General features: G+C 33.5%; 1 pseudogene; it reads left to right on the top strand.

The window, feature by feature from the left end:
- Positions 1 to 1,472: 1,472 nt before the first annotated feature.
- On the top strand, positions 1,473 to 15,117 carry LOC107844408 (annotated as a pseudogene).
- The last annotated feature ends 214 nt before the right edge of the window (positions 15,118 to 15,331 follow it).

The raw sequence follows: 15,331 nt of genomic DNA, 5'->3' as shown, positions 1-15,331 counted from the left end.
TAACAAGAAATATTTCTTCATTCGATGAAAAAAAGAATCTGATTTTATGACCAATTGGTTAAAATGTCCATCTACAACGACAAGGACCGTTCGATCATAAAAATACTGACTTTTTTTTTAAGAACATTTTCTTACGTTATTTGAAAATTAATATTTGATCATAAAAATTTTAAATTCAACTTAAAGTTATATTTTAAATTTAAAAAATAGTTCATGACCTGTTTTTCAGTTCACTTTTTACTTTTAAGGTTATACTCCAACGCCTCAAATTACCCGTCTCAAATTAAGATGATCGGCTATTAAGAAAATAATGATTGGTAATGTAACTTTACCATTTTGCCCTATTGATTTGGTCATGCTGGTAGTTCCAATATTGATGGAGTTATTATATGACTGATACCAAAGCACTTTTTGTATGGATAATTAGGATTATAGGATTACCAAAATTTTTGCAATATTTTTCAAGATTCAGTAATTCAATACTAGTAACCAGGAGTAATCAATTACTAAGGGTATAATGGGGAAAAATTGGCTTGTCTTGATTAATGAAAAAAATAAAAATAAAATGAGAAATCAAATTAAGAAATTTGAGACTTGTAATTTGAGACAGAGGGAGTGTTAAACATATTTCCAAACATTCTTCTTAAAAAGTATAACTAAATACAACTTCACTTTCAACTTCATAAATAAAGTGAAAAATCATACTCCCTCTGTTTTATATTAGTTGATCTATAAAAAAAAATAAAAATAATTTAATTAGGAGTTTATTTTACCAAATTAGCCTTATTAATTATGTCTTGAAAATATAAATTTGAATAAATATATTTTATTTAGTCATTTAATATCAAGAATAGTATTGAAAGAACATAATAAAATTCTCTTGATATCATCAAAAAATAACTAAATTGAAACAAATATTTTTAGAAAGATAGACAACTAAAATGAAAGAGATGGAGTGGATTCTAAATATTTTTCACTTCATTTAAAATCTAGAAGTTAGAGTTAAGATGAAGTTTTATTCGTTATTTTTGCAAAGAACACTTGGGAATAATGTTCACGCCTGAATTTTTCTTTTCATTTTTTTTTTTTTGTTGGATTGAGGGAGGCTGGTAAAAATGCTTGAATTTACTTAAATACTACTTTAATACTCGCTTCGTATTAAATTTTCTAATTTGATGTCTCATTTTATTTATTTTTTTTCTTTAATCAAGACAAGATAATTTTTTTTGTTTCATGTTTTACCCTTTGCATTAATTACTTTTCATTCAAATTAAATTGTAAATATTATTTAATAAGGATACTATGATAAACTAGACATATTATTAATTATTTTTCTTAATCAACGTGGAGAGTGTAGTAAAAACAGAGTTAAGACATGGTTGTTAATGCTGTTTCCCAAATTTGAAATTTTCAGGCCACTCATTTTCAAGCGCCTACTATAAGTCCACCACCCCATCTCTTTCATGTGATGTACTATTAGAGAAACAAAGCAAACAAGAAGATCTGCAAGTAGACTAGATTTGCTTCTTAGAGAATCATGGCTGAAACAGTTAGTACAAGAACTGGCAAATTGCAATGAAATTCCAGAAAAGTATATTCATGCACAAGGCTCAATCAATACCTCTCCTCCCCTGTTGGATGTGCCACAAGTTGATCTTAGACTTCTCATCTCACCAACATCCCCTGCCAGACAAGAAGAGCTCAACAAACTTCAATCAGGTCTCAAGTCATGTGGCTGCTTCCAGGTCTGATTTGTTTTCTTTTTTTGGCTCTGCTTGTGATTGACGGAAGGATGAATGGAACGTTCCACATCGGTAGATGAATAAAATTTTGGGCTCCTTATAAGGTTTGGACAATCCTCATATCTATTTTCTAGCTTTTGGGTCCAAAATTACATTCATTTGAGGGTCCGATCTAACTTATTATGACTTCCTTATTGTTGGAAGTGGAATATGTGATGGTGAAACGCAAAGTTTGGATGATTACCTAGCCAACTCTTAGATCCTGCTCTACCATAACTTAACATTTCCCACTTGTGCGACTGTTGCTGAGCAATTATACTAAAATTTATATGTTAGATCCGCTTCAGCTAAGAATAGTAAATGAAAAAGGGTATCACAAGGGAATGATATTAAAAGTGGTAGTAAAAGAAATGTATGTGAACACCAATCTACACACTCTCCGCACTCTTGGTTGCAATATCCGTTTAACATATGGTATTGGAAATTTAGGTCATAAGTCACGGAATGGAAGATTCATTTCTTGACAAAGTGCATGAAATTAGCAAACAGTTCTTTGCTCTTCCTACTGAAGAGAAGCTTAAATATGCCAGAACAGCTTATCAGATTGAAGGATACGGAAGTGATAAAGTTCTTACTGATGAGCAAAGGCTTGATTGGTATGGTAGATTGTATCTAAATGTATTCCCTGAAGATATAAGAAAAATCCAATTCTGGCCCCAAAAACCTGAATGTTTTAGGTATATCTTCTCTGCTTTTACTCTGAAATGAAGAAGTTTGAGGCACAGGGCTAACAAATTACTATTTGGCAGGGAAGTTTTAGAGGAATATATCAAGAATATGAAGTTGTTGAGTGAGTCCCTCCTGAAGGCCATGGCAACATCATTGAACGTGGAGGAGAATTGTTTTCTGGACCAGTGTGGAGATCGCCAAACGATGATCGCAAGGTTCAAATTCTATCCTCCGTGTCCAAGGCCTGATGTTATACTCGGAGTCAAACAACATGCTGATGCATCAGCCATTACCATCCTGTTGTAAGACAAAGAAGTTGAGGGGCTTCAGGTTCTCAAAGATGATCAATGGTTCAGAGTGCCTGTTGTCCCTTATGGTTTCCTTGTTAATGTTGGAGATCAAGTTGAGGTAAGATAAGCGAATCCAAACAAGCTCTAACTGTTCTTTAGCATTACTATCTCCAATATTTTCCAACAAAATGTTGTACAGCATGTAAAATTCTCAGAATTGTTGTTCTTTGCAGATAATGAGCAATGACATCTTTAAGAGCCCCATGCACAGGGTGGTGACAAACGCAGAACGAGAAAGAAACACCCTTGCTGTTTTCATTATGCCAGATGTAGATGTTGAAATCGGACCAGTGGATAAGCTTATCAATGAGGAAAGGCCAAGAGCGTACAAGAATGTTAAGAGTTTTGTTGGATTTTTCTTCCAAAGCTATCAGCAGGGGAAAAGACCAATAGAAGCAGCAAAGATATGCCAAGAACTCCATTCGCTGACAACAAAAAGCTCACTTTCTTGCTTTTCCGTCCAACCCCCGTTGACAGTATGTTGGTTCCTTCTTCCTCTATTTGTATTTCTAGTTGTGGTTGCCTGTGTTGTGCACGAGCCCAACACTAAAGTTTGCAAATGTATTAAGCTGAAGATTATTCAAGATAATTTAAATAAACTTCTTGTGAATGCAAATGCATGATGAGAGCATCAATTACAGTAGGGTGCGATGATAAGATAGTCAGATACACACACAAAAAAAAAAAAAAAAAAAAAAAGAAAAAAAAAAAAATTCACAACGAATTAGAAGGAAAAAAGTTTTACGGCAAGAAAACAAAATTTTAACACACACACAAAAAAAAAAAAAAAAAAAAGAAGATATAAAACACATTTCACAGCGAATTAGATGGATAATAGTTTTACGCCAGATAACTTATATTTTCACTCAGTGACAATAAAAACTTACACAGATTCTTAGTTCCAGTATTTGTTAATGATTCAAATAGAACAAAAGTGAAGACTGTAGCGTCGAAACAACCTACAAGACTACAGATCATTATCAGTAACATTTAATGTATATAAACTTCTCTAATTTTCCTGCAGCGTTCTTCCTCAACTCCTGTAATCACTTTGATTCGTGCATCTCTTAATCTACTAAAATCAACTGAAGCTACACTAGAATTTTCATTCGCCATCACATGGCCTTGATTAATAATTCCTTGGTGCACGATGGAGTTCGTCCATAATGAGTATATGGATCCAAGCTCATATATACCGTTGCATTTTCTGTTAATAACCAGCATCTCAGACTGCAAAACTCTACATTTACACTTTTCATTTATATAATTAACAAAGATCTCCATATCTTTGGGACACAACAAACCGAAATTACATACAAATGAGGTTCAACTGATAACTAAATCAGCACAGACAAAGTGTCTAGTTTACTCTAATATTCAGGTCAATAAAATGTATCTGTTGCCTCAATTTTCTAGTTCAATCTTTTCTGTTTTTCTTATTGGAAAATTACACTATGAATATAGGGGAAGGCAAAAATGTTGAGCAACTTGCAATCTAAGTGTACTTGGAACATTTCAAGCTATGTTGCTCAGACTCTTCAAACATTTCACCAGGTGCGTGTCGGATCTTTCTAAAGTAGTGCAATTTTGAGGATCCTACATGGGTGCGGCAACATTTTTATATGGTTCGAGCAGCTTAGATTTCAACTAGTCTCCCAAAGTGCAGTTAAATAACCAATGAGTAAATGAACAAATTTTTACTTATATTCATCTCTTCATAGCACCCTAAGCATTATTAAGCTTTATCAAGAGCAGTATCATTTGATTACGTACACCACAGAAACAGAGGCGGATGCATCTTTGGCAAAATGATGTCTTCGTCGGAAAATTTCACTTTCGATAATAAGATGCAGACAAATTTATTTTGCATATATAAAAAGAAATAAAACCACTTAACCATCAAATGAAAAAGGGATGGTTAGTCTTCCTATATGGTTTAGCCAATTCTTTTTTTTTTTTATCATCTCTCAAAAATATAGTTGCGCATTTTTCAGTGAAAATAGTCTAACAACAAATTTTTTAGTATCACCTGTAAGTAGATGTTTGGATATACAATTTGATATCTATAATATGAAATTATGAGATGAAATTAGTGTTTGGTCATGCGATTTCATCTCATGACATAAAATTCTAAATTCTCCAAAAAAACATGATTTGAGAAATGATTTGAGAATTTCTCAAATCATGATTTAAAATTGTTCAAATACAAAAATTAATTCACACGTTTATATTTTGTAAAACGAACCCCACTATTTATATTTATCAACTATTTATTTCATATTTATGGTTCGTATAATTAATTTTACCGATCTTTAACTATTTATATCTCATTTAATCATTACTCTCACAAACAATAGCCCCGTTTGGTCATGATAAATATTAACTTTTTTCTCGATTTCTTTTCTTTCATTTTATTAAAAGATGATGTTTGACCATAAAAATTCCAAATACAATTTGAGTTCTATTTGAAAAAGTGAAAACAAGTTTCAACTTGATTTCACTTTTTCTAATTTCAACTTCACATTTGAAGTTAAAAAAAAACTTTTCAGAAAGATATGACCAAACACAACTTCGACTTCAACTTTAATAAAGTTATAAAAAACTTTTCAAAAAGATATGACCAAACACAACTCCGTCTCCAACTTCAACTCCAATTCTTTTTTATTTTCATGTTCAAACATAGGGGTGAACATAAATACCAAAAAACCAAAATATCGAACCAAACCGAATTATTTCAATTTTTCGATTTCGATTTTTTGATTTTTCGATTCAATTTTGATTTATTTTTTTATAAATTCGATATTTTGGTTCAATTTTCAATTTTTAGGTTGACGTAATTCGATTTTTGATTTAAACCGAAATAAATCAAAATTTTTAATATACTTTTTAATTTTTTTCTTATATATATATATATATATATATATATATATATATATATATATATATATATATATACTTAGCAACGAAATCGAAAGCTACATTTTGCATTGACTTTTGCAAATGAAAGTTAATATATAATTCTCCATCTGATTTTTGCATTGGAAGTGATTATTCTCATTTGTCACCTAGAAGACTTTATAAGTTTATATTGATTTTTATTTAATATAAGAAAGTTAAACTAGTCCGATTTACAAATATAATTTAGCCTATTAAACAGGTCCAAAATTGAAAAATCAAAATTATTAAACTGAAATAGAACAGAACCGAAATTTACAAAAACTAAACCGAATCGAACTAATTTGGTTCGATTTTTGATACACCTAATTTCATAACCGAAAATCGAGAAAAATGAAATAAAAAACGAACACGAACCGAAGTACCAAACGTCCACTCCTAGTCATACACCTATAAAATTTGTTACTTTTTCAAATCAACCCCTACTTTATCATTTATTGTTTACCAAATTTATCATTTGATCAATAAATATTATTTTAAAAATTGTTTTGTGACAATGTATTATATTTTTGTTAGAATTTTTGCTTATTTGGTAAAATTATATAAAGAATTGGGACAATCTTGACAGTTCTCATAACTTATGGGGTTATTTTGTTTTATAAAAAAAAAGTATAACATAAAATCCCAAATTGGATATTCAAACAGAACTTCAACTTCATCTCATATGATTTTATATCTTAATTTTAAATCATGATCTCATCTCACGTAGTCAAACGACCCTAATAAAAGTTAAGTTATCATTGATTCATTTCAAAAAGTGAATAACTTATCGAAAAAAGTTATTGACTTATTTAAATTGTGTTTTATGATTAAAGTAGTGTTTTTTTCAAATAAGATGTTATTACACTGTTTCGATCTTTTTTCACTCCTTTTAAATATGGACACCACTCATAGAAAATTGATTACAAGTATATCCCAGGGTTAAAGACTTTTCATACGATTCGTGCGAATTAAAATATAGTGTTATTAGGATTAATTTATATATAGTGTAATTTTTGTTGAAGAGATTCGAGCAGTGTATTAATTTTTTGCCACTTGACACTGCACGATGTGACTTTGCCTTTTATATGATTATTGTTTTAGATTTTTTTTTTTCTAAAATTGGGGGCAGGGGAAGGGAAATGGGGGAGGGGATTACAATGTGGAAATCGAACCCTCACCAACAAGATGAAAGTTCAGGTAACTAATCAACTAAGCTACTAAGATTCCCCAGTTATTGTTTTAGAGTGCCTCTATTAGAAATAAAATCCTCCAAGCTTCACAAACTATACTCACAAGATGTTAAAATAAGAGACAATATTTGGAAAATTTTCTTCTCTATATTCATCATCAATCACATTTATTTATACAAGCTAATGGAATGAAAAAGAATCTTCAATTCTAACTAATTATCCAGTTGTCCTATTTATAATTGGTTGGGCTAAACTAATTATATGCTTTTACAATGCTAGAAAAGTAGAAAAATTATATACTATGTATACTTGATATTTTATCTATTCAGCTATAGTTGGGACGTTTAGCTGAAGTTGGGTCGTCCTTTTATTTGCTGCTTAATTAATGTTGAGCTATCTGTGTTTTGGTTGTTTATAAGGCCCAAATGTTGATCCATGTTGGAGCTACTTTATATCTAGTGATGTGTTCATTCTTTTGTCTACACAGTATGGTGGAGCAACTTTTTGATATCTTCTAGAGATGACTTTTGGTTTGAGATTTGCATTTTGTTTTTTCATCGAGTAAGAGTGAGATTAAGATGATGAACCTTGTTCATCTTCATTTCTAACACCCCCTCAAGTTGGAGGGGAGTGAAATGACACCTAACTTGCACAAGTTCTAACTCTGAAGAGGTCCAACAACGAATTTTGTGAAGATATCAAAGAGTTGGTTTTTAGAAGGAACAAATGAAAATGATATTAAGCCTGAGAGATACTATTGGCGAACAAAATGACAGTCGAGTTCGATGTGTTTCGTTCATGAAAAAATAAATTTCGATTAATATAGAGGGTTGCTTTGACTGTCAGAGTGAATTGGAATATGGAGAGGTGGAGAAACAGATAGATCGATAAGTAATTTTGTTAACTAGGTCAATTCTGCAACTAATCTCCTCGTTGACCGATATCATTTTCACAAACGAAAGAGAAATGAAAGATTATTTCTTTGACTTCCAGGAGACCGGTGAACCTCACAAACTAATAGAAAAACCACCGACTGACTAACGTGTAGCACTACAAAAAACCTAGTCAACATAACAATAAGCATTGAGAGAAAAAAAGGGTGAAGGATCAAGTAAAATCTCTTGATTTGGATAAGTTTTTAGGTAACTTATCATTCTCATACCTGCTTTGAAATGTTCCACGCTAGGACATTGCATAAATTGACTGAGATTCAAGATAACAGAACATAGATCCGGTCTAGTATGAGTTAGATAATTGAGTTTTTCAGTGATATGTCACTAAAACGTAGGATCTGACATTGGATTATCTGAATCCGCAGAGAACTTGACAACAGGATCCAATGGAGAAAAATATGGAGGAAGATGTGAGACATCAAATTCATTGAGAAAATCCAAGATATAGTTCTGTTGACTCATTATAATCCCCTGCCCTTCTTGTAGAATTTCTGTGCCCAAAAAATAATATAGTGAATTGAGATCCTTGATCTTAAACTCAGTACGAAGAAACTCCTTAAGATTATGTATTTCATCAGTAGCATCTCCTATGATTAAAATATATTCGACATAAATAATTATGGTAGAGATAAAATCACCTGAATGTTAAAAGAATAAGGAGAAGTCATTGAGAGAGATTCTTTAACCCTTGAAGTTTAAGGCTCCGACAATCCTAACATACCATTTCCTGGAGGCTTTCTTTAAACCATAGAGAAAATTCTTAAGTCGACAAACCATGTTAGATTGAGGGGTTTTTATGCCTATAAGGAATTTTATATAGACCTCTTCTCGTAAAGTTCCTTGCAAGAAGGCACTATTCACATTAAATTATGAAATCTGCCATTTTTTGGTTGCAATTGCCAATAAACATTTGATGGTGGTCATTTTGACCTACGGAAAAGGTTTCTTCGAAATCAACCCCTTCTTGTTGGATATCACCTCTAATTACTAAGGGTTTCTTTAACCTCTCAAGAGATCTATCTACATGTTGCTTTACTTTATAGACCCACTTACAAGGCAGGACCTTTCTTCTTTGTGGAAAATGAACAACTTTCCTAGTTTGATTGAGTATTAAAGCATCAATCTCATCTTGCATTTCCTGTACCTAACCTGGATATGTACATGCCTGAAAATAAGTGCTAGGTTCAATGATAGAGAGAATAGAATTATACATGGCTTGATTAGGGGTAGGGAGGGTAGAAACTAATAAACTAGTGGGTGTAATGGGGTAACAAGATTCAGTGACATTAATAAGATAAATAGTGTTGCAGATGTAGTTTTTAAGATAAGAGGGTAGATTACTGTAGTACCCCACATTTTTCCTAGCTTAAATTTGTTCCTAGAATGTTGAGGAATAACTTCCAAAATGGAGAATATTTATTTCATGTGAAATTTTCCGGATTTAGACTTTTTATTATGTGAGAAATTAAATAAGCTTTCCAACGATACTAAATTCGCCTAATTCCGTATTCGGTTGAGAAGTTAGAGCATTTTTAAGTTAATAATATGCCACCTGGGCACCCACCGCATCGCAGAGGAGGGTAAAGTGACAATCGTCACATTTTAGTGGACCTCCGTGATGTTGGCGCATTGCGGAAATATCCCTTTCCTATTTGCCAAAATCTAGTAGCCCAACGCGATAGTGGAGCGTCGCGCCAATGGCCAAAATGGCATTCCAAACGGGCACCGCGATGGTGCGTGTCGTGGAGTCTGCTCAATTCCCAATTACCCAAATTTTAGTGAGCCACCGCGATAGTGGCGCGTTGCGGTGGCCTACCAATTCAGAAAAATAATACGTTCTTCAGTTCCGACTTAGAGTTTAATAGGGGTATTTCGGTCAATCCCCAAGGCCCCAATTCGTCCAAACCAAGGAATTAATCATATTCGAGGCACTTTATGCCTAATTTCATCCATTCTCTCTCAAAGAAAAACCCTAGAGCTCCAAAGCTTCTTCTCTAAAAAATAAAGATCCTTCATAGTTTCTCCAAAGAAAGCCTAAGATTGAGGATTCCCAAGATAAGATAATCAAAAACTCATCTTCAAGAACTCAAATATGAATCAATAATTCAGGTTTCTCCATCTAATCATCTATCAAGGTATGTGGGGTTTTTGAACAAGGATCTTCTTTCATCCTTGTACCTAAAACCAAGTTTTAATTACAAATTCATATGATTTTGAATGAAGATTCATGAGATTTGAATTAGGATTTATACCCCATTATTGCTATTTGCAAGATTATGAGATTTCAAGTGTTTTAGAAGATGAATTGCATGTCTATTTTCATATTTTCATACCTAATTCAGTAATTTACTGATTTTGAGATAAACTATCATTGTTTTCAATATCAAGAATGATTGATTATTTTGATATTTTGACATGATATTGAAGCATGGGTTACTACCCCAAGATTGATATTATTGTTTCAAGAAAGATAATGCTTTTAACATCCTATTATCAGATTATTTACAGATTTTCAGCAAAGCTTTGATCTTTTAATAATCAGCTAAGTTTTGGAATCTACTGTACGGATTTATTACAAATTACAGAAATCAAAATAGTTTCATTTACAGATTGATTCAGATAAGTGCATAATTGGTTTCATAATAAACCCTTATGCTAGTTTTAAAGTGGATTTCCAACAAGATGAGCGTAGAAAACTAAAGAGAGTAGTATTTATCACCGAGTTGGTATAATTCCAAGGTCTCATACCCAAGAACTACATGCCATCGTAGAATGGAGATTAAAGTTCCCATAGTGGGCTGAAATAGTGATCACTTAAGCTAAGATTATACTCCCTGGCAAGATTATGACACCTCTTCCCAATGTGAGGTTTCTTTCTTAGGAGGACGAGACGTTGGACTCCATATAACTTGCATGGTTTATGTCGGTTAGAAGAACCTCCCTAAAGCCTTAACATAAAGTATTTTCCTTACAGCTTAATGGTAAAGATTTTTAGAATAGTTTCATCAGAAAATAATAAAATAAATCTTTTAGAAAACTAGGTGTAAAGGCTTACAACTTTATTTAGATTATTCTTTACAGAAAGATATTAGCTACAGATTCTAGCTTTCAGATTTTAGATTTAAGAGTGAGTCCTTTCTACACTTAGACAATATATTTTAAAGAGAGAATACAAGTACAACTTTTAGAACTAAATGTTATGACTCATTAGATTTATAAAGTATGATTTGTTTCTTCTTATCTCAGTATTTTAGATATTCCAGCTTATGTGAGTCATTTACATTTAGCATGCATTGTTTTATAAATTATGATGACGAGATGATGTTTTACTTATGCATTTTACCCCCATATACTCAGTACATCCTCAAAGTACTGATCCAAATATATGTCTATGTGCTACATTGTCTTATAATGCAGGTTCAGGTGCTCAGTATCAGTAGCATGAGTAGTTTAAGCATCTTTATCTACATCAGACAATTGGTGAGTCCTTATAGTTTGGGGACTTATCATTCATATTTTGCAGCTTAGTAGTATGATTCAGTATTCTTTTCAGACAGTTTGAGTTAGCTAGGGGTCTGTCCCAGTGACTCTCTAGTATTAGTAGTAGAGTCTTGTCAAACTACTAGTTTTGATTCAGCTTATTCAGTACTGAAATTTCAGACATTATTTCAGATATTATATTAAGATAGTTTTTCGTATTTAGAATGGCTCTTATGTCTATATTTTCTTTATTATGAGATTCAAATTTAGTAACAGGCAGACAAGGTTACCTCAAGGCTACTCGTAATCTTGAACACTGTGTGACATCTCGGGATAAGGTTTTGGGGTGTTACAAACTTGGTATCAGAGCCTAAGGTTTATAAGAGTCCTAGGGAGTCAGACAAGCTGCGTTACATTGAGTCTTGATCATGGGTGTGAAGCGCGCCACATTTATGAGCAAGAGGCTGCGGAATGTTCTTAGGAAATCAAATTATCTTTATCTTTCATGATCTATCGTGCTTATAATATCTCTATTTGCTATTAACTCGTGCTCTTACGTGACAGTTGAAAATGCCTCCCCGTCGAGCTAATGCCCATATAAATGATAACCAGCCACCCCAGCCCATCGATCCTCTGAATGAGAATATACCCCATGCCAAGTTTAGGGCTGTCTTTCAGGCGTTAACCTAAGCTGTGAATGCCAATGTTCAAGGCAATCATCAGAATCAGGCTGCAGTCCCACTACAGTAGAATGGGGATTTAGCGGTAGCTAGAATTAGAGACTTCATGAGGATAAATCCGCCAGAGTTTTTGGGTTCAAAGGCAGGTGAGGACCCATAACTTTATATAGATAAGGTGAAGAAGATAACCCATATTATGCATATTTTTTAGGAGGAGAGTGTAGAGTTGGCATCCTATAGATTGAAGGTGTAGCATATAATTGGGTAGTGATATAAAGGAATGGTAGAGGTGAGAATATTATTCCTATGATTTGGCAGGTGTAAGACCCTATAAAGTTTCCTCGTAGTCTGAGCCTTATAACCTGTCAAGTGAAGTGTGATTCCAACCCTAAAAGATTGAGAAGTGACTTCTCAAGTGATTAGTGTTTAAACCTTGTTGAATTTTCCTAAAAATGTCTTTCTATTATGTGGGGAATTGAATTATATTTCCAATGATACCATTTTGGTCAAAATCTGATGTCGGAGTGAGAAAATATGGCCAAATTACAGAAGGGAGTTTCAACCGCCTAGGTACGATGAAAGGTGCCGACGGACCATCGCCCAGACCATTATAACGAGGCAGAATACTGAATCACTGGCCAAGTTTGATGGAGATGGCCGATGGAACATCGGACTATCGACAGACCATCGTACCCTACGATCGCAGTTGAGATAGAAAGTAAGATTCTGGCCCAGGTGCGATGGTCAGAACCGACGGACCGTCGGGCCCTCGATGGACCGTCGCACCCCACCATCGCACATCCTAATAAGTAATTTTAAGTTGTTTTAAAAAGGGATTTTTGTTTTTTTCCCAGCATTTTAACAGCCATTTATATCCTCAATGAAGCAGATAACTTCATTATCTCCCAAAACATCCAAAGGCTAGGGTTTTTTCCTCAAGAACAAACCCAAAATCTTTCTCCAAGAAATTCAAGAGTTCACCATAGATTTTACAAATTGAGTTGAGATTCAAGTTTCCCAAGTCAAAGGCTTCAAGAACCCTCTCTCAAAGAGTAAGAATAAAAGTCTCAAGCAAGTTTGTTCATCTAAGTCACAATTTAAGGTATGTGGGGTTTGAACAAGGACACTTCTTTCGTCCTTGTGCCCAAAAGTTGTTTTAATTACAAGAATATATGATTTTTCATGTCTTATTATGAAATTGAAGTATGAGTTTGTACCCCATGTTATTATTCCTTGAGATTTTAATAGTTCTAATGTTCTAGAAATTGAAGTACATGAGCATGTTGACATTTTAAGATAAATTGCTGAAAATTCCAGATTTCTATACGATTTATGAATCCATATGATATCTAGTATGCATTTTGATGAGTCTTAACTAGAGATTGAATTATGGGTCATTAAACCCTACTTAAGATTTCAGTTGTTATGAACTTTTGTGCTATAAGCACCCATGATTTGAGCATTTTGAGATCATTGAGAAGGTTTTGACCTTAATGGTCATAGTATGTTTGAAATCCACTTTACTAAATGAGATTTCAGATTTTATAGTTGGGTTATTCATGAACCATGAGATTATTTTAAAGTGGATTTCCATGAGATGAGTGTAGCTAACTAATGGGGATAGTATTTAGCACCGAGTTGGGTAAGTTACTACGGTTTCATACCCCAAAACTACATGCCACTGTAGGATTGAGATTTATAGGCCCGAGGCCGAGATAAGTGATCATTGTGTTGAGGTTATACTCCCTGGCAAGAGTATGATGCCTCTCCCAACGTGAGGTTTCTTCCTTAAGAGGAAAAGGCGTTGGACTCCATGTAGCTCGCATGGTTTATATCAGTTAAGAGAACCTCCTTGCTAGTAAACAGTAAATAAACTGATTTTATGTATTTTTCCCTAATAGTAAGATTTTTCAGAATAGTTTCTTAAATAAAATTTTCCCAAGAAGAAGGTAGCTTTCTCTACTAGTAAGAGTAAATAATTAGTTTTTAAACCAAAGTTATATAATCCTGAGTTCTAAGTGTCCCGAGTCTAAAAGAGTTCTGAGTTCTTGAGTTTTAAAGAAGTTTTACTCTCCATGATATAAGAATATGAGTTTGATAGTATTGTCTAAAGCTTTCTTTAGTCTTTGAGTATTGAGAATAACAAGAGAGTATAGATTTTAAAGCTAACGTATATTGACTCACGAGATTTGTGTTACATGCTTCATTATCCATGATTTATGAGCTTTACATTTTAGACTTATTCAAGCTATGTGAGTCATTCCTAACTGCATACGTGATTTGATTAAAGAGTATTGATATTATTTTATGTAAATGAATACACCCCCATATACTCAGTATATTCCTAAGTGCTGATCCACATATATGTCTATGTACTACATTGTCTTATAATGTAGGTTCAGGTACTCAGTTCTAGCCTCGTCAGTGATTCCCAAGTACCTTTGTCTACATCTCCACAGTGGTGAGTCCTTATGGTTAGAGGACCTATCTTCAGACATTTCAGTATTTTAGTAGATACGTTATTGCTTTCAGTTTAGTTTGAGTCAATTGGGGACCTGTCCCAATAGCTCTCTAGTTCATGGAGTAGTAGAGGCTTTGTCAGACTAGTTATCAGATTGTTAGCATATTGAGATTTCTAGTATTGTGGTGGTCTGGACAGAGTATTTTCTTCATATTTCCTGTTATTTAATATGACAGTTCTAGTATTTTGTTTATTTTATCTCGGAATGAGTTATTATATGTAGTAATAGGCTCAAAGGATTAGCTTGGGGCTGCTTATAGCCTTAAGAATCGTGTGATGTCCCGGGAGGGGATTTCAGGTCGTTACAAACTTGATATCAGAGCCTAAGATTTTAGGAGTCCTAGGGAGTCTGACAAGCTGCATTAAGTAGAGTCTTGATCATTGGTATGTAGCGCATCATATCTATGAGCAAGAGGCTACAAGACATTTTAGAAAAAAGATGTTTCTTTCTTTCAGATTCTATCGTGCCCACATTTTCCTTCCTATCTAATAATTTATGCTCTCATATTTCAGAAAATACCTCCTAGAAGAGTGAATGCCCGTAGAAATGATAATGAGCAGCCCCAGCCTGTCGATCCCTTGAATGAGACTGTCTAATGCTGAGTTTCGAGCGGCCTTTCAGGTGTTAGCCCAAGCAGTCACCACTACTGTTTAGGCCAATAACTAGGCCATAATTCCAAATCAATAGGGAGGTGATTTAGCTGCTGCTAAGATTCGTGATTTCATGCAGATGAATCCGCCAGAGTTTT

The sequence above is a fragment of the Capsicum annuum genome, chromosome 10 (genome assembly GCF_002878395.1).
Source record: "Capsicum annuum cultivar UCD-10X-F1 chromosome 10, UCD10Xv1.1, whole genome shotgun sequence".
Classification (NCBI taxonomy): Eukaryota; Viridiplantae; Streptophyta; class Magnoliopsida; order Solanales; family Solanaceae; genus Capsicum; species Capsicum annuum.
The sequence above is the reverse complement of the archived record's forward strand: the minus strand, read 5'-3'. Positions and strand labels throughout refer to the sequence as shown.